General features: G+C 39.2%; 1 protein-coding gene across 1 annotated transcript in view; it reads right to left on the bottom strand.

The window, feature by feature from the left end:
- sgcd (sarcoglycan, delta (dystrophin-associated glycoprotein)) overlaps positions 1–16,482 on the bottom strand; it is a 484,520-nt gene that overhangs the window by 332,361 nt on the left and 135,677 nt on the right. The window lies entirely within an intron of this gene.

Below are 16,482 nucleotides of genomic sequence, written 5' to 3'. Positions count from 1 at the left end.
AGCGCTGAGGCGGAAAATCCAGTCTAACCCTCGAGGTACAGCTGCAAGGTTCGCTGTCATCACTGTTGGTCGGGAAACAAAACGCTCCAAAATGATTCTGTCGCTGATCGTGTGTGTTCAGACAGAACCGCGGAGCTGTAACGGAAACCGGCTGAAAGTGGCGCACACAGCAAGAAGACGAGTGCTTTTAATCCGTTTCGATGATGATGAAGGTCAGCTGGAAACGCTGGTTAAATTGAGTGTAAATGGGTTTAACTAGCACTTCACCATCATATTTCCTCAAGCTGTCACAGCTTCACTGTCAATTTTGTTTTGCTTTTATTTTTGCTGTGACGGAAACAATTCGCTGAGTCTTGTTTTATTAGATTCCTGCATTCCAGCCACGACTGCATTATCTTTGTTTTCCTGTACACACAGTTAAAAACATCTGTAAATATACAGTACAATGAAAGAATCTTTTATGGATTTTTTCCCAACATTTTTTTACCACACATGGATTTTTTTCAATTTACCACTTAAGGAACCCACTGTTAAGTTATATACAGGAACTTGTCCAGATTCTTTCAGTGCATATATTTGCAAATTGAAGCAGTAGGGGTTAAATTTGGTACATGTACACATGTAACAGTGGTTAGGGCTGCTCAATTAATCGAATTTTAATCTCGATTACGATCTGGGCTTTCAACGATCATTAAAAATGACTGAGCCGATTATTAGCCCCTCCCTCGTGCTTTACTCTCGCGCTGCTCCGTGTGGCAAATCGAGCGCACCTCTCTGCATTTCGAACACGTGTCACAACAATTAAGAGCAGCGGTCTCCAACCTTTTTTGCGCCACGGACCGGTTTATGCCCAACAATATTTTCACGGACTGGCCTTTAAGGTGTCGCGGATAAATACAACAAAATAAAACTGGTACCTGTAACGAAAAAATAAAATTTACTCATAACACACGTGAAAAGACCCAGGAAAACCGAGTTAACGATAAAAACGATAACAAAATAACGCTGAAAACCAATAAAAATAGGGATGCACCGATACCGATACTGGTATCGGGGCCGATACTGTAAAATGTGTGTGTACTCATACTCGTAAAAGTTAACCGATACCATGAACCGATACCAACTTATTTCATTAATCAGAGGGTGGCTTGTCATTTCTGTTGTAGTTTTTTAGATTGGCCACTAGGGGGGCAATTATTATTTTATTTATTATTTATTTTATAATTTTTTATATATATTTTATTATATTTAATAATAATTATTTTGTTTGTTTGTTTACAATATGGACACTCTGAAATAATTTAAAAGTTTATTTTATTCTCAAACCTAATTTGTTTTTATTTTATTCCAAACAGAAGTGTTTATTTATTATTCTGAAAGCTCGACACAGTGCCAATAGTTCAGTGATATTTTGTAAAATTACAATGTGGAGACTCTGCAATAATTTAACAGAAGTGCTTATTTTTCACTTAAAATTTTTTTGTGGTCATTTTTATTAAGATTTTATTTTTTATCGGCAGGGAATATAATAAAACCTGTCTTCCAATTCATTGCATTTGTGTGTGTGTGTGGTAGAAGTATCGTTTTTTGTACTCTGTATCGGCAAGTACTCAGATCCAAGTATCGGTATTTATTTAGTATCGGTTTGAAAAAATTGGTATCGTTGCATCCCTAAATAAAAAACCCTGAAAACTATACATTTCACACCTGAGCCTCAACTCTCGCGGCCCGGTACCAAACGACTCACGGACCGGTACCGGTCCGACCCGAGGGAAGCTCGGAAAGCTAAGCAGAAGTTATTTGGAGAGGAGAGTGACTGCTGTTGGTTGAAAAGAGAGGTAAAAAAAACTTCAGTGGTGTGGAAACATTATGGGTTCAGTCAGACGTGGATCAAGTAGACACAGTGTGTAAACTTTGCAGTGTTGCTCTGTGGTGCAGCTACGACACTGTAGCAAAGTTCACTAAACATAGATGTTTACATATATCCTTTATTTCTTATATTGCAAACATTTGCACTGTTATCAGTATTTGCACACTATTTTATATTATTTTTTGACAATCTTTAAAGTCATTATTCAACACATTGTTATTGTTAAATAAATATCGTCAAATAATCGAGATCTCAATTTCAGTGAAAATAATCGTGATTATCATTTTTGCCATAATCGAGCAGCCCTAACAGTGGTATAATTCTGTTATGTTTAATTTTTAAAAGCATGGATGCATCATAATACTAGATTTGGTGCTTTCCCGTGTTCTGGCCACTCTCCCTTTAGATCAATGATGTTCAAACGTACATTTTTGAGCTCACTAGAGAGCACGCCGAGGCACACCTGTAATCTGAGGGGGGAAAAAGGCTTCCGGCATCCTTCAAGTTCCTCTTTCGACTGAACTGTCAGATGAATCTGCCCTTGCATGAAACTCCACTCCATTTTTCACAGTCACAGGTGCACTCTTGATTTATGTCTCTTTTCCCTCCATCTTCTTTCTGTAAAGCAATTTGACACAATCATACGACCTCGAGGGCTGATCGTGACTGACACTTTCTAGACTTTTCCTTTTCTGTTGTAGTTTAGTCCGGTTCAGGAAACCACGCAACTTTCTTTCGGTTGTTTATTGGCAAGATTGTCCATACTTTGTTTTCCCCCATGTTTAGTCACGAAGCCTCATAGCATCTATTTCAGACACTGAGTGACTTCTCCCGAATCCATCGGACCTCCGTTCACGTTGAAAAGCGGCACGAAAAGCATGTTAAAATGTGACACCTACGAGTCCTCGGGATGTATCCGTATGCGACCAATTTATGAGTGAGAACTGGGAATACAGATGTGCAGCTTCCTCATTTGGTGTGAGAGCTCCAACACTTATTATCGGGTTCACTGGGAGGAACACCTGAAGAAGATTTATACCAGGAGGATGCAACATATAATCAGATACATTACCTACCTGCGTAATTACTTTTTCACACACTGCTACCATCTGGGCAGTGTTACTGCAGCATGAAGAAGCAACTATTCAACTCAGTGGCCAAGCCGGCTTCCCAGAAATTACATTTACATGCTACTCAACCGCTCTGCTAAACATGGAGCACGCAAGCTAGTTTAGGCAGGCGGCTCGTGCTGCACCGCGTGAGACACATTTATGTTCACATACATCCTCCTTCTTCTCCTGAACAGTCTCACGGTCTGGAAACATATTTATTAAATGACCTCATTAATATTTTGTGAATTGGTTCATGAGTGGCTATTATTTTGTTGCAGTTTGGACCTAGCTGATGCTTTTATTTAGAACGTTATAGAGCGAGAAGGTGCCGTGAATCAAGTGGCATAAACATTGCTTCAGTAGAAGCGCGAGTTTTCAATGCACGGAGAAAAGGTGTGCTCGATGGTTAAGGAACGGGGAAAAACGGCTAATAAGGTGCAAACGATTCTTTAGCACCTGGATGATGAGGGAACAAGTTTGTATCAAAGTTTCCTGTAAATATGTTTCGTTTATGCAGCAATGCAACAATTTACAAGTTTGACTGTTATATGTTATGTAAGATAAAGAAAATTCATGTGAGATTAATGAATAAGGCAAAAGGTTAAAGGTACCACACTGTTTGAGTTACTAATGGTCCTTTATTCTCTATATGTTGCAGCTCTAATGGTGTGTTCACATACGCGGCTGTTTAATTAAAGCCATCGGTTTGAGAGGCCATCTTTTCAACCAGGGATGCTACAATTTAAGCTGCAAAGTTTGCCGTCTTTGCATGTGACATATCTGTGTCACTGCTGCAGCCTGGTGTTTCAACCCCTCCACCACCTCACCATCCACCTGTAATGTAGAGGTGGGAATCACCATACATCCCACGATACGATATTATCACAATACTTAACGCACGATACGATATTATTGCAAATTTTAAAAATATTTTGCGATATTCAGATTCTGTACATAAAGGTAAACTTTATCAATATTCATTTTATCTAATATCAAAGTCTCACACTCAGTCTTTCTCTCATTTCAGTTTTATTGTTGACAAACTGAACGGTTTGTATTACAGTCTAGTCCAACTTAACTGAATCAACCATCTGGTACAATTATAGCTATTCTGAACTATGCAGTTTATGAAAACTATGCAGCCCCTTCAGCAACTGAAGAATTTGAAAATAATTAAAACAAAATATAATTTTACATTAAATAAAAAAGTTTTAAACTTCATTAAAATAAAACATGTCTTAAATTAAAATAAGTAAACTGTCATGTTTATTGCTGCCAAAAAACAAGTTAAACACATTTGGACAGTGAAGGAATGTCAGGATTCTTGCTCAGAAAAAGGATCAACATGCTCTGAAGTCAGAGCACAAAAACCTTTTTGTAACAAAATATCGATTTCTGCTGTCCCTGTATCCATACATTATTAGCAAACAAAATATCACGATGCTACACAGTATCGATTTTTCCCCCACCCCTACTGTAATGTTACATTTTAAGAGGATACAAAAGTTGAAGGGACGCAAAAGGCAGTTGTCAGCATTTTGACAGCAGACACTAAACATCTAACCAGAGCCTTTATTATTATTCCAACAGCAAACACTGTGACTCGTTTCCTTCAAGTCAACCTGGACGTCAATATGTTGTTCAACGTTTGAACTTTGAACTTTGTAATTTTTGTGGACGTCTCTGACACGTGCAGGAAGTTTACATGACTAATAAATTCATTTTTTGTATAAATATAAACATAGTTGTTATCAACATGATACATATGAATGGATTATTTATAAACACACATGATTTATTATGGGTTAGCCTGCTGATTTATTCACTACATCTGGTGTTTTTTGTTATTTTACACGTTCCTGTTTTTCTTTAATGGGTTTATTTATTTTAATTAATTAGGTTATTTGTTTGTAACCAGCTTAAAACTGTCATTTATTAAAATGTGTTGAAATATTAAAAACATTGACATCCATGTTAAAATGTAAAATAATTATGGTTTGGAAAAATCCTTTTAAAAAGAGTACAGTATGTTTAATAAGTTTAAAAGAGCATTTGCATTATATATGGTTTATTTTTACAAGTGTCCTGTTTTATTGTGAAGAGCTTGTGCCAGTGTGTATGTATGAACTGGACTATGTGCTCGGCAGTCTTTGTGAGACGCCGGGACATCTCTGATCCAAATCCACCGAGCAGCTGCTCACTTTTGTTTTAGCTCAAGAGTCGGCGCCGTCTTGGAGATGCTGATCACTCTGCATCCCTTCAAACATAAAGGTTTCTGTACAGAGAACATGCCCTCCACACTCTGGAAACATGGGACGTCCACAACAACCACATTTTAGCCCGTACACGGAGGTCGTACGGACGACAACATTAGACGTTCAGTAGACGTCGTCTGGCGTTACAAAACGACCCCTTCAGTGGCCCAAACGTGTACAAAAATGACTTGTAAAGGACGTCACTCTGATGTCACTTTGCGCAGTGGGATAATGAACCAAGATGGTCTATAAACAGAACCCTATGTGAGATTGAGGAACTGCAATTAAATAGCTTGCTTCTTCAGGCGTGACGCGCTACTTCTGGACATTTTCAGCTTCCTACTTGTGATTTTCCAGCCTACATAAGACATGAAGCAGACAGGCATCAGGGCTGGATTACATGCCATATGGAACTTAAGGAAACTGGCTTTTTCTTTTTTGTTTACGTTTATTTATCCGTGAAACTCATGGAGTAAACATGCAAACTGTGTTTAGCTGGGTTTTAACTCCAAGAGCCAAGAGCACCAAGCTCTGTTCCACTCTGCTGCCACTCTGCATAACCATAAAAAAGTTAGACAATTTAGCCTCTGCGAGCAGGTATTATAAGGCAGCAGAGCAAATAGGACTGTAATGGGAATATATATAGGAATATAAATTAAATAGTCAGTGAGCATTTTGCAGACATCAAGTATTTTGTAGCCTGGCAGATACTTCATATAATACGTCATGCACTTGACCTTCTGTTTCAAAGAGAAACACATTTTCTTATGCAAATTACAAGCAGCAGCAGAATTTGAATGAGTCAAGGTTACATTAGCGGTTACAGACTGTGTGAAGATAACCAAAATACTCTCACCCGACACTGTATTAGTTTCACCTGCTTCTTAATGCAAATATCTAATTAGCCAATCACACGGCAGCAACCCGATGCATTTAGGCACGTAGACAGGACTGAGGCGACCTGCTGGAGTTCAAACCGAGCATCAGAATGAGAGAGAAAGGTGATTTAAGTGACTTTGAAAGTAGCATAATTGTTGAGGCTAGACGGATCTTTTCCCATCTTCAGTCTTTAAAGAGAAGATCTGAAAAAGGGAAAATATCCAGTAATAATAATAATAATAATAACTTTATTTGTAAAGCGCTTTCAAACAAAGTGCTGTACAACTATTTGAAACGAAAAAGATAAAAAATAATAATAATAAAAGCGATACATAGCAATACAGGTAAAAGACACAATACAAGTTAAAAACAGTAAAAATTTAGAAACTAAAAGCCACAGAATTAAGACTTGTAAGATAAGGTGAACAAATGTGTCTTCAGCTTAGTTTTAAAAACCTCCACAGAGCAGCCATCTTGAGGGAGGTTGTTCCACAGAAACGGGGCACGAAAAGAAAAAGCTCTCCAATAGTCTTTGTTCTGGATCTAGGAACCTTTAGAAGGCCAGAGTCCTGATATCGGAGAGCACGGGATGGACCGTAAAGATGTAAAAGGTCGGAGAGGTATGAAGGTGCCAGTCCGTTTAAAGCCTTGTAGGTGAGCAGCAGGACCTTAAAATCTGCCTGAACCTGACAAGGTAGCCAATGAAGAGATCTTAGTACAGGGCTAATGTGCTCAAATTTCCCAGTTCTTGTTAAAATGCGAGCAGCTGCATTTTGCACCATCTGTAGACCTCTGAAACTTTTCTTTGGTAGCCCAGAAAGACGAGCGTTACAATAATCAATAGGTGAGGACACAAATGCCTGGACGAGAACCTCTGCAGTGTCGCTTGACAAAACTTGTCTGATTCTGGCGATGTTCCTCGAATGATAAAAGGCGGTATTTGTTATGTCTTTTACATGAGACTCAAGGGAGAGCACCATGTCAAACCACACGCCCAAGTTTTTTACCTTGTTCCTACAATTAGTGAGCAGCACTTCTCTGGGAGAGAATACTTTGTTGATCCCAGAGGTCAGGAGAGTGGTCCGTATGCAAGCGAGGCATTAGTAACTCAAATAACTACTTATTACAACCAAAATAAACAGAAGAGCATCTATGAACACGCAACACGTCAAACCCTAAAGCAGAAGGCCTGCAGTAGAGGACGACCACACTGGGTGCCACTCCTGTAAAGCTAAGAACAGGAAACTGAGGCTACAGTTCGCAAAGGCTCACTGAAACTGGACAACAGGAAATAGGAAGAAGCTCAATTTCTTCTGTGACATTCAAATGACAGGGTCAGCACGCATGCATTCAACGCCTGCTGTGATTTGGACCTGCTGCTGGTACTGTTTGCATCAGTCGAGCATCATTTAATCACCACAGCCTACCTGAGCAATGCTGCCGACCACGTCCATCCCTTCGTGACCACAGTGTACTCATCTGCAGATGGCTGACACAGTAGCCATCCACAGTGACCAACTCTCAGTCCATAGAGAACCTTTACAATGTGGTCCGTGAGCAATGTTTCCAGCAACTTGACGAAATGAATGCCACAAAGAGTTGCAGCAGATCAGACAGTAAAACACGGTCCAATCCAGTACTGAGCATGTGCACTTACTAAAGCGAGTGTTTATGTTTTTAAGTATCTCATTGCTTTAACTTGAAACCCACAACAAAATCTGCAACACTAGAAATTCAAACTCACGTGGAAAGAATAACATTAACGTCTGTTTTTTTGCTCGTGTTTCTTTTAGTAGATTTCATTATGCATGAAGCGCCTTCTGCAATACTGCTATTCTTGCTTGTACTTGAACTTATTGCAAAGTCAGAAAACATCTTCACACTCTTTATAGGATTGAGAAGAGGCGGACAAAGTCTTTCTGCTATCACAATAATTTAAAAGGTGTCAATCACATACACACTGCTCACAGAAGCTTTGAAGAACATTTCCTCGCCTTTGCCTCCTTAATCATCTTTTGTTTTCCATCACTTTTTTTGGCTCTTAATGCACAGAGGAAAAACAATAGCATCATTAAGATGAAACTAGTGCTGCTGTGGCCTCGAGTAGAGGTTAGAGTGGAGGCAGGTTAGTGTAATCGCTGTTTGTCTGTTACGCGTGGCCGAACAGGAACTGAGCGCTGAGGTAGAAATTACAAAGAGAAAAAAAGAGAAAAAGGAAAAAAAGAAGGAAAAAAGAAAAAAAAAAGGGGGAAAAAAAGGAAAAAAAGAAGGAAAAAAGAAAAAAAAAGGGAAAAAAAGAAAAAAAGGAAAAAAAAGAGAAAAAAAGGGGAAAAAAAGGGAAAAAAAGAAAGAAAAAAAGAAAAAAAGAAAAAAGAAAAAAAGGGGGAAAAAAAGGAAAAAAAGAGAAAAAAAGGAGGTAGAAATTACAAAGAGAAAAAAAGAGAAAAAGGAAAAAAGAAAAAAAAAAGGGAAAAAAAAGAAAAAAAGGAAAAAAAAGAGAAAAAAAGGGAAAAAAAGGGAAAAAGAGAGAAAAAAAAAAGGAGGTAGAAATTACACATGAATAGAGTCTTTTACCTCATGAACTCTGACACACAGAAGCCAATCACCTGCTAATTTGCCGCACACAAGAAAAAGGACGTGTCTCTCTGATACCGTGGCTTCTCTTTTTAATAAATACCATCAACACTGTTATGAAATGATAATTAGTTCTCCGTTTTCTGGGCACAGCTTCACTCACCGCTGTGTTTACTTGCTTAAAAGTGGTCTGCACGATGTTCATCTCCTGAGAATTTTCTTGGCATCTGCGAAAAAGGCTATAACAAAACGCTGGCTTTGAAAAGACCCTCCCACATAATACTTTTTACCTCTATAGTGGAAGACATCAAATTGATTGAATGTATGACCTTCACCCTGCGACTCCAGGGAGACTTGGGGAGGAGACGTTGGAGGAAATGGCTAGGCTTTACAAATTGTGGCAGCACTCTTTAATGCATACACTGTTAAAAAAAAAACATCCTAAAACAACGGTAATATTCCGGCAGCTGGGGCGCCAAAATACGACCGGAAAATAACAGAAAATAACTGTCCCATAAAAATACGGTCATTTTCAGTAATGAAAATAGAGTTTGTTGCGCTAATTTTACATGGGATTCTGCCTTTTCCAAGTGCTTTTAGACATTAAATTAGGAACATTTTAACGTGATCAAACAATCAAATTACCTCTAAAAAAGGATGAATGTGGCAATATGAATCATAATACGTAAATGTACAGAAATATACATTTAACAGTTGGTTTAAATAATAATGGATTGCACGCCCTGGGACAGACTTACAGAGGCGAGGCTGCCATATCGCACCATCGGCCCCTCTGGTAGTGATGTGCGGATCGATCCTGAAATATCGATTCCTCAGATACCGAAAGACAGTGCAAAACTGTAAAATATGCAGTAAGATACTTTGACATTACTATTTTTTGGAACAGTGTAGAACTTGCAATACCAAAGTATTGATATATGTATGTGTGGATGTGCAGCTGTATACACGGGCATATATTGTCTTTTCATGACCTCATAATATTTTGTCTTTTTTGTTTGTTTTTTTTCTGCATAAAAATGTTCCTAAATAAATAAATAAAAAGTATCAAAAAAAAAAAGTGGTCTAACACAACAACGTGTAGATACAACGGTAACTTGCCAACAGTCAGCAAGGACAGAAAAACCTTACGAGGACAATAAGCGAAAGAAGCTCTTGTGATTATTAATCCTGTAGCCACGTCTGCTAAATGTAATAAAACACTGCAACAACGGCACTACAGGTGAAGAGTCTGTGGGCGACTTCAAGGGTTTTAAGAACTTCAGAGGCACAATAATCAAAGCTTCAGCAAATTACACAGCTGACGCTGCACTTAGCTTATGCACTTGACATATACACTTGACATGCGTGGAAAGCACTGCTATTTAGATATTTAGAAAGAAAAAACGTGTTTCTCAGTATTCATTAAGCCAGTGCACAGTATTTACAGTCGTTGATACCAACAGCAGTATGGAGTGTTTTCATTATTCATTATTTTTACCCTAAAGCTTCGATGCAGCATCGCTCTGAACACATTAAATATCCGTGAGGATTTTCGGTCATTCACCTTCTAGACTGTTAAGTTTTCACCTAAAACAGCTGATGGAGAGTCCTGGAGCCTGTTGGAGGCGGTCCTGAGGGTTGTTATCAACTATTAATCACGTGAGTCATCACGTGTGCTGAGGTGTGACTCCTCTGTGATTAGGGATGGGTATCGAAAACCGGTTCTTGTTGAGAACCGGTTCCCACTGTTTCAATTCCTTGGAATTGTTTGCCGTTTTTGCAAACGATTCCCTTATCGAGTCCAGTCGCCCCGTATGACGTCACCACGTTGCGGAGCGTCATTTACCTGGCAGGAAACACGACGCCTAAGCGGCTCAAACGCTCAAAAGTTTGGTTATACTTTACGAGAACAGATGACAACAGGGAAACTTGCAATACTTGCAAAGTAGATATTTCATTTAAGGGAGGAAACACTACGAATATACAAAAGCATTTGCTCACAAAACACACGATGACCTTAAATGAATGTCGTGTTTTTAATTCCGCTCTGGACTCGTGAATCTCAACCCAGCAGCAGCGGTAACGTTTGCACGTCCTCTCCCGTTAATGCGGCAGGTAAATAATCAACTAACAGTGCATATTATGTTAGCGTGATCTGCCTTATTACAAAACCTGCCATTACTGTGCGTTTAGGTGACCATGATGAGAGACAGAGTCTGGCTCAGATGCTGGCAGTTCTTGCTGCAGTCTACCGTTAGCGTCTCCTTTCAGGCCAGGATAGACGAATGTCACCGAGCAGCGACTCAGTTTGTGGTCAAAGGCTTGCACCCATTTGCCACAGCAGATGATTTTCAGTAAGTGAATGTGTTTAATTGTAGGCAGGAACATTACTGGATATTCTTGTGTAATTGCTACAGAATAATTGATGTTATACTTTGTTATTGCTACAGAAGAATATTTATTTTATTATTTTACATTTACAATTTTTTTTCCTGGGGACCCTGTGACACCCCATTGAAGAGCCGTAGGCTGTGGATCTCTTAAGATCTCACTGTTGGGTTTGTAAGGCCATGTTACTCCTAAAAAATGTTTATATCTTCTCTTTGAAATCTCGTTCAAAGAGAAGATATAAAACAAAGTTCTAAGCTAATCGACCTTAGTGTTCTCCTTTTTAAAAAGAATCGAAAATGGAATCGGAATCGTGAAAATCTTATCAATACCCATCCCTATCTGTGATACACTCTTATTTAAATCTGTGCTTTTGGTTAGCTGACAGGTTTTACTTTACTAAAGGCGGTTGTAAATATTCGCACCACTTCCCAGTAGCAAAGCGCTTTATGTTGAGAGTTGTTAAAGAAAGCAAAGAGCCTGTAACTTAACTAAACAAACTGAGGTGCCAGACTTTGGCACTTTCCTGTCTCTGTGCGAGATCCAAAGCTTTAAGTTTGAAACTACCTCTATAGTAGCAGATATAAGTCAACAACACATTTTTATACACCGGTATTACGTCTGATCACTCAGTGGAAAGTGTCTCGAAGCAGTGCTTCACTGTCTTGTTTCAGTGTTTTCTAGAGGAGCGTTTTTCCTCAGAACTAGTCAGAGCTGTAGTGCGTAAACCTAAGAGAGACCCTAAAAAAGGATAGAGTCCTGAAAAGCTGCTAACCTAATGGGTCGGAAAACAAATAAACAGCCATGAGGTGATAGGGGGCATAAAAATGAATGAATTCCTTGCAGGGGTCACTTTATGTCTGTCTGTGCATGTGTGCGTTCGTGTGCGTCCGTGTGTGTGTCAGTTAATGAACCCTCCAGAGCCAAAGCGAGAGGCCCCCACCACTCTTTTACAAGATAATTTTACAGCTGCAGTGAATCTCCGGGAAAGCCATTAGTGTGTGTCTGAGTGTGTATAAAGGCATACGTGTGCTCCCATGAGGTTTTGTCTGCTTGATTTATACGCCTGTGCCGCTGTCTGTGTTTGTCTGTGGCGTGTGTGTGACCTGAAACGGTGCCCTCCTATTTCACCGTTTGCAGCAGTGCTTTCAAACCGAAATAGAAAAGGACCAAATAAAGTACGACGACGCTAAAGCAGGCCGATAGTAAGTCAGACGGCGGCGAGCTGCAGCAGAATACTATCAGCGCTGTCTTATGGGAAGGTCTAAGGTTGTTGGATTAGCTCAGTCAAAGTAAAGCCAGCGTAATATTATGAGCATCAGTAAATAAAACCACCTTGAGAAGTCAAAGTAAAAGTCGTCATCACAGAAGTTCAATTATTGTGTTCTGGAGTAATCACGATAAACGTCTTATAACTGAGTAGCTGTTAGGGCTGCATGAGTTTGCATAAAATGAGAATCACGATTCTCTCACGATTTTCTTTTCCAATATAAATATTTATTGTGCTTATTAACTGCACATCAACTTCGTAACAGTTGAGACTGAACATAAAAACAATAAATAAACATTAAAAACAACAAATGTCTCACATTTTGTCGCTTGAAATTGCGTCTCCACCGTTGCTCGACGCTGCGTGTATAGAGCAGGTAGTGCAACAATAGAAAAATAGCTGTGGGACGGCACTGTGTAGCGTTTGTCTAGCGTGTTGATCATTTTCCTAAATCCCTCGTTTTGCACAGTGTTGATGGAGCCATATCTTTGGTCAGGTGATAAGTAATAGCCTCCATAATTTCTTTGTGCCTGCGGGAGTTCGACGGGTATAGGGAAGCGCTGTATAAGGTTCCCGTTATTGATGTTTGGGTGGTTGACGGGGACGGATTGTCGGACAGCTTCGTCATATTGCACTTTATGGTGACGTTTGAGGTGGTGATACAGATTTGTAGTGTTAGCTTGCGGTGCTGCTACTATGGCAAAACACAGCTTGCAAATGATATTTTTTGGACTCTCATCGTCTTCTTTGAAGGCAAAAAACTTCCACACGGAGGAATGAGAACCTTTTCTTGGAAGTAATTTTACAGTGGGGTTGTCATTCTCACCGCCATCAGGAAACGTTTCCTCTGCGCTCATTGTGTTTTCTCCCCTCGGGCAGTTTCACGTGCTCTCGGTTGTTTTTTCCCTGCCAGATGGCTTCTGTATCACGTGGTATAAGGCTCCGCCCTTGTCATTTGTTGAGCAGGAAGCGTGAGCGCTTGTTTTCATGCAGATTATGTCCCGGATAAAAATGCGGTACAATCGTCATCTTTTTTTTTTTTTTTTTAAATCGTTGTCATTTGGAAATGAGATCGCACATAAGTATGAATCGAGATCGCGATTTTCTAACGATTAATCGTGCAGCCCTAGTAGCTGTAATTTAGATTTGTTTTGTTCCACTTTAACCCTTTAAGACCTACCATAGAACCAAGTCCGCCAGAGCTTATATTATATGTTTACATGCTGTAGAGCCATTTTTGGGAGCATTTCAAGTTGCTATACATCAATACAACCATTACAGCCTAAATTGTAATAATATGTCTGTATTAAGTGCATAGTAATTACATAAATTGCAAAAAAGTGCAATAAACTACAAAACAATTGAAAATCGTTTTTGTTTTTTTAACATATATTTCTAGTTAGAGAAATTTAAGAGGCTTATCCCTCAAAACTGTAAATACAAAAAAGTTGCACAAAATAGTTTCCCACCACAGGAAATTTATTTTGAGTGTCTTCATAGTTTTATTTTTGAGATACACCAATTTTTATATACTGCAGGAAAAACGAAAATAAATATTATAGTGCAAATTTGCAAAAAAAGCAGCATATGCATCAAAATAAACTATTTCCAGCAGTGCAATATGAGTCCTAAGCATCCCAGAAACCACACAGAAAGTCATGAAGTCAAAGATAACTTTTAAAAACACCAGTATAGGCTCATGAGGCCTTGATGGTAAAAAACTACATTTCCGCAAAATGGCGTCACTTCCGGTTTCGGGCAGGTCATGGCGGACATGCGATAGTTCCTGCTGATGGACGTAGGAAGTGTTATGAACAGCTGATCGGATCGGCAAAGTGTGTTTCTGGAATATTATGTTTTTGTTGCTGCAAGCGCTTTTTATGCAGTTTTTGCAGCTATATGTGGAAGGAAACTGTGACCGAGGACAAGCTGATGGCATAAGATGTAAGTACAACTCCTCCGGTTTCATATGCAAAAAAAATTATTGCGCTAGCTCACGTGGTTGCAGAGCTACCAGGATTTAAAAATAGTTATGCAAAACAGAGCGTGCCCGCTCCGACCGGCTTTAAAGGGTTAACAAACTGATGTTTCTACAGTCTTACACTGTTCTTTATGAATACAGCCAAATAATTAGAATATCATTAACTTCTGTTCCTTTAAAGGGAATAAATGGACAGTGAGATACTGAACATTATTATTTCTTCTTTTACAGAAGTCACAGAGTTCGCTGTTTGCTCGAGTTTGATGTTTGTAAAAATCGTTTGCATCCAGTCAAACTGTTTCTTTGAGTCAATAAAAGAATTAAAAGGTTGGCAACACGTATAATAGAAACCCGAGTAGATGACCGCTGGAGCACAAAGACTCACGGGATTGTAAACGTTTGAATTCAGATAATTCACTTAGTACTGCTGTGATGGTTTTTATCAGGGTGAGTGTTAAAATGTGAATACAGCAGCATAACTGTAACCTTACAGTGCAGCAAACACAAAAGCTGAGATTTTCCATAGTTTTAAAAAGATCTACAGTCTTTATAGAAAGAAACTGCTGTTGCAGATTACAGCAAGGACGCTGTAAAAACAAAGGTTCAATGCTGCAAAACCTGCTCGAAGTAATTTCCTGGAATTTAATTGTGATAAACTGACAAACGAAATGTAATGGATGAGAATACAGAGCGTATTCTTCTTCTTCTAGTGACCCAATAACTCTCTGCAAGCGGGGGAGGTTACAGTAACAACTTCATCCATGGGGAAAATCTATGCCATTGCTTTGAGATTCTGTGTGATGTAAATCACATTAGTTACTGATGGATGCTGCGTGAGTGTATGACTGAATGGACAAAAATCCTTAACATGCACCTGTGGGAGGTCTAATGTAGTCCCTTATAAAACTGACGCTGGTCGTGTCTATGGTTCACTGGCGTCTGTAGATACAGAGGCCGTAACTAGAGTTTAGAAAATGTTACTTAAGCTACGTTCACTCTGCAGGTCTTGATGCTCAATTCCGATTTTTTGATCAAATCCGATTTTTTTGTCTGCTCGTTCACACTACAGATAAAATGTGACAGCAAACGCGCTCTAGTGTGAACGCTCAAAGCGGCCGCATGCGCAAAAGAAGACGTCACACACAACGCGCTCTGTTTAGACCCAGAGCAAACAGTATTGTTTGACTGATGGACCTTAATATAAAGACTTCAGACTTCACGTTTCCCAATTTTTGCTTTAAGTTATTTTGTTATTTACATAATAATGTAGATAACCTAATAATGATCCTTATTGCTGTTTTAGAGGAGCGCTGCTTCAAAGGATAGTTGCAGATTTCTGTCAGAATCTGCAGATTATACAGTACAAATAAAATGTTCACGTTTCTCCAACGTTGTCTTCCCAGCAGTTTCACCGGATGGCCAGGAAGCGTTCGCGACGTCTTCTCCGGCGCTGATAATTGGCGTCTGTCTTGTGTCGGTGATGTAAAAGACGGATTTAATGCGACGTGACCATCAAACAGCAGTCGCTTTCTAAAACATCGGATATGTATCGGATTCAGTACCACATACGAAAGTGACCCAGATCGGATTTGAAAACATCGGATTTGTGCCGTTCACACTGTCACCATGATCGGATATGGGTCGCATAGGGTCAAAAAAATAGGCTAATGTTGTTCATGAGACTAAAGTCACTTCGCCTGCAGTGTGAACGTAGCCTTAGTTGATGGCTGTGGCACTGTAGGGTCAGATTCACACCTTGTGCCTAAAATAACCAATTAGCATCCCTCATGAATCAAGCATCTCCCTTACCTCTCCTAATCAGACGATCAGAGGGAGTATCGAGTGAGCCACAACGTTATAGAATACCTATAGTGTATTTTCAAAGTAAAAGCCGTCTAAAACGTTACATATTATCTCATATCATTATTTACAGCCTTGAAAAAAAATCCCAGTAAAAGTCCCAGTAATAGATTACATCTTAGTTACTCTTTTGAACACAAATAAATCTTCTGTTTAAGAGTCAGACCATCATTCAGCCTGAAAGGCTACATATACAGTAAAATAAAACTAATCTGGTCCCAGTTCACTCTAAATTTCTAATTATTACATTTCCAATCATAAATTATACACAGCTGATTTTCTGATCCCTGGTT

Source organism: Neolamprologus brichardi, chromosome 10 (genome assembly GCF_056152115.1).
Source record: "Neolamprologus brichardi isolate AB-2024 chromosome 10, ASM5615211v1, whole genome shotgun sequence".
NCBI lineage: Eukaryota > Metazoa > Chordata > Actinopteri > Cichliformes > Cichlidae > Neolamprologus > Neolamprologus brichardi.
This window is presented reverse-complemented; position numbering and strand designations above follow the sequence as displayed.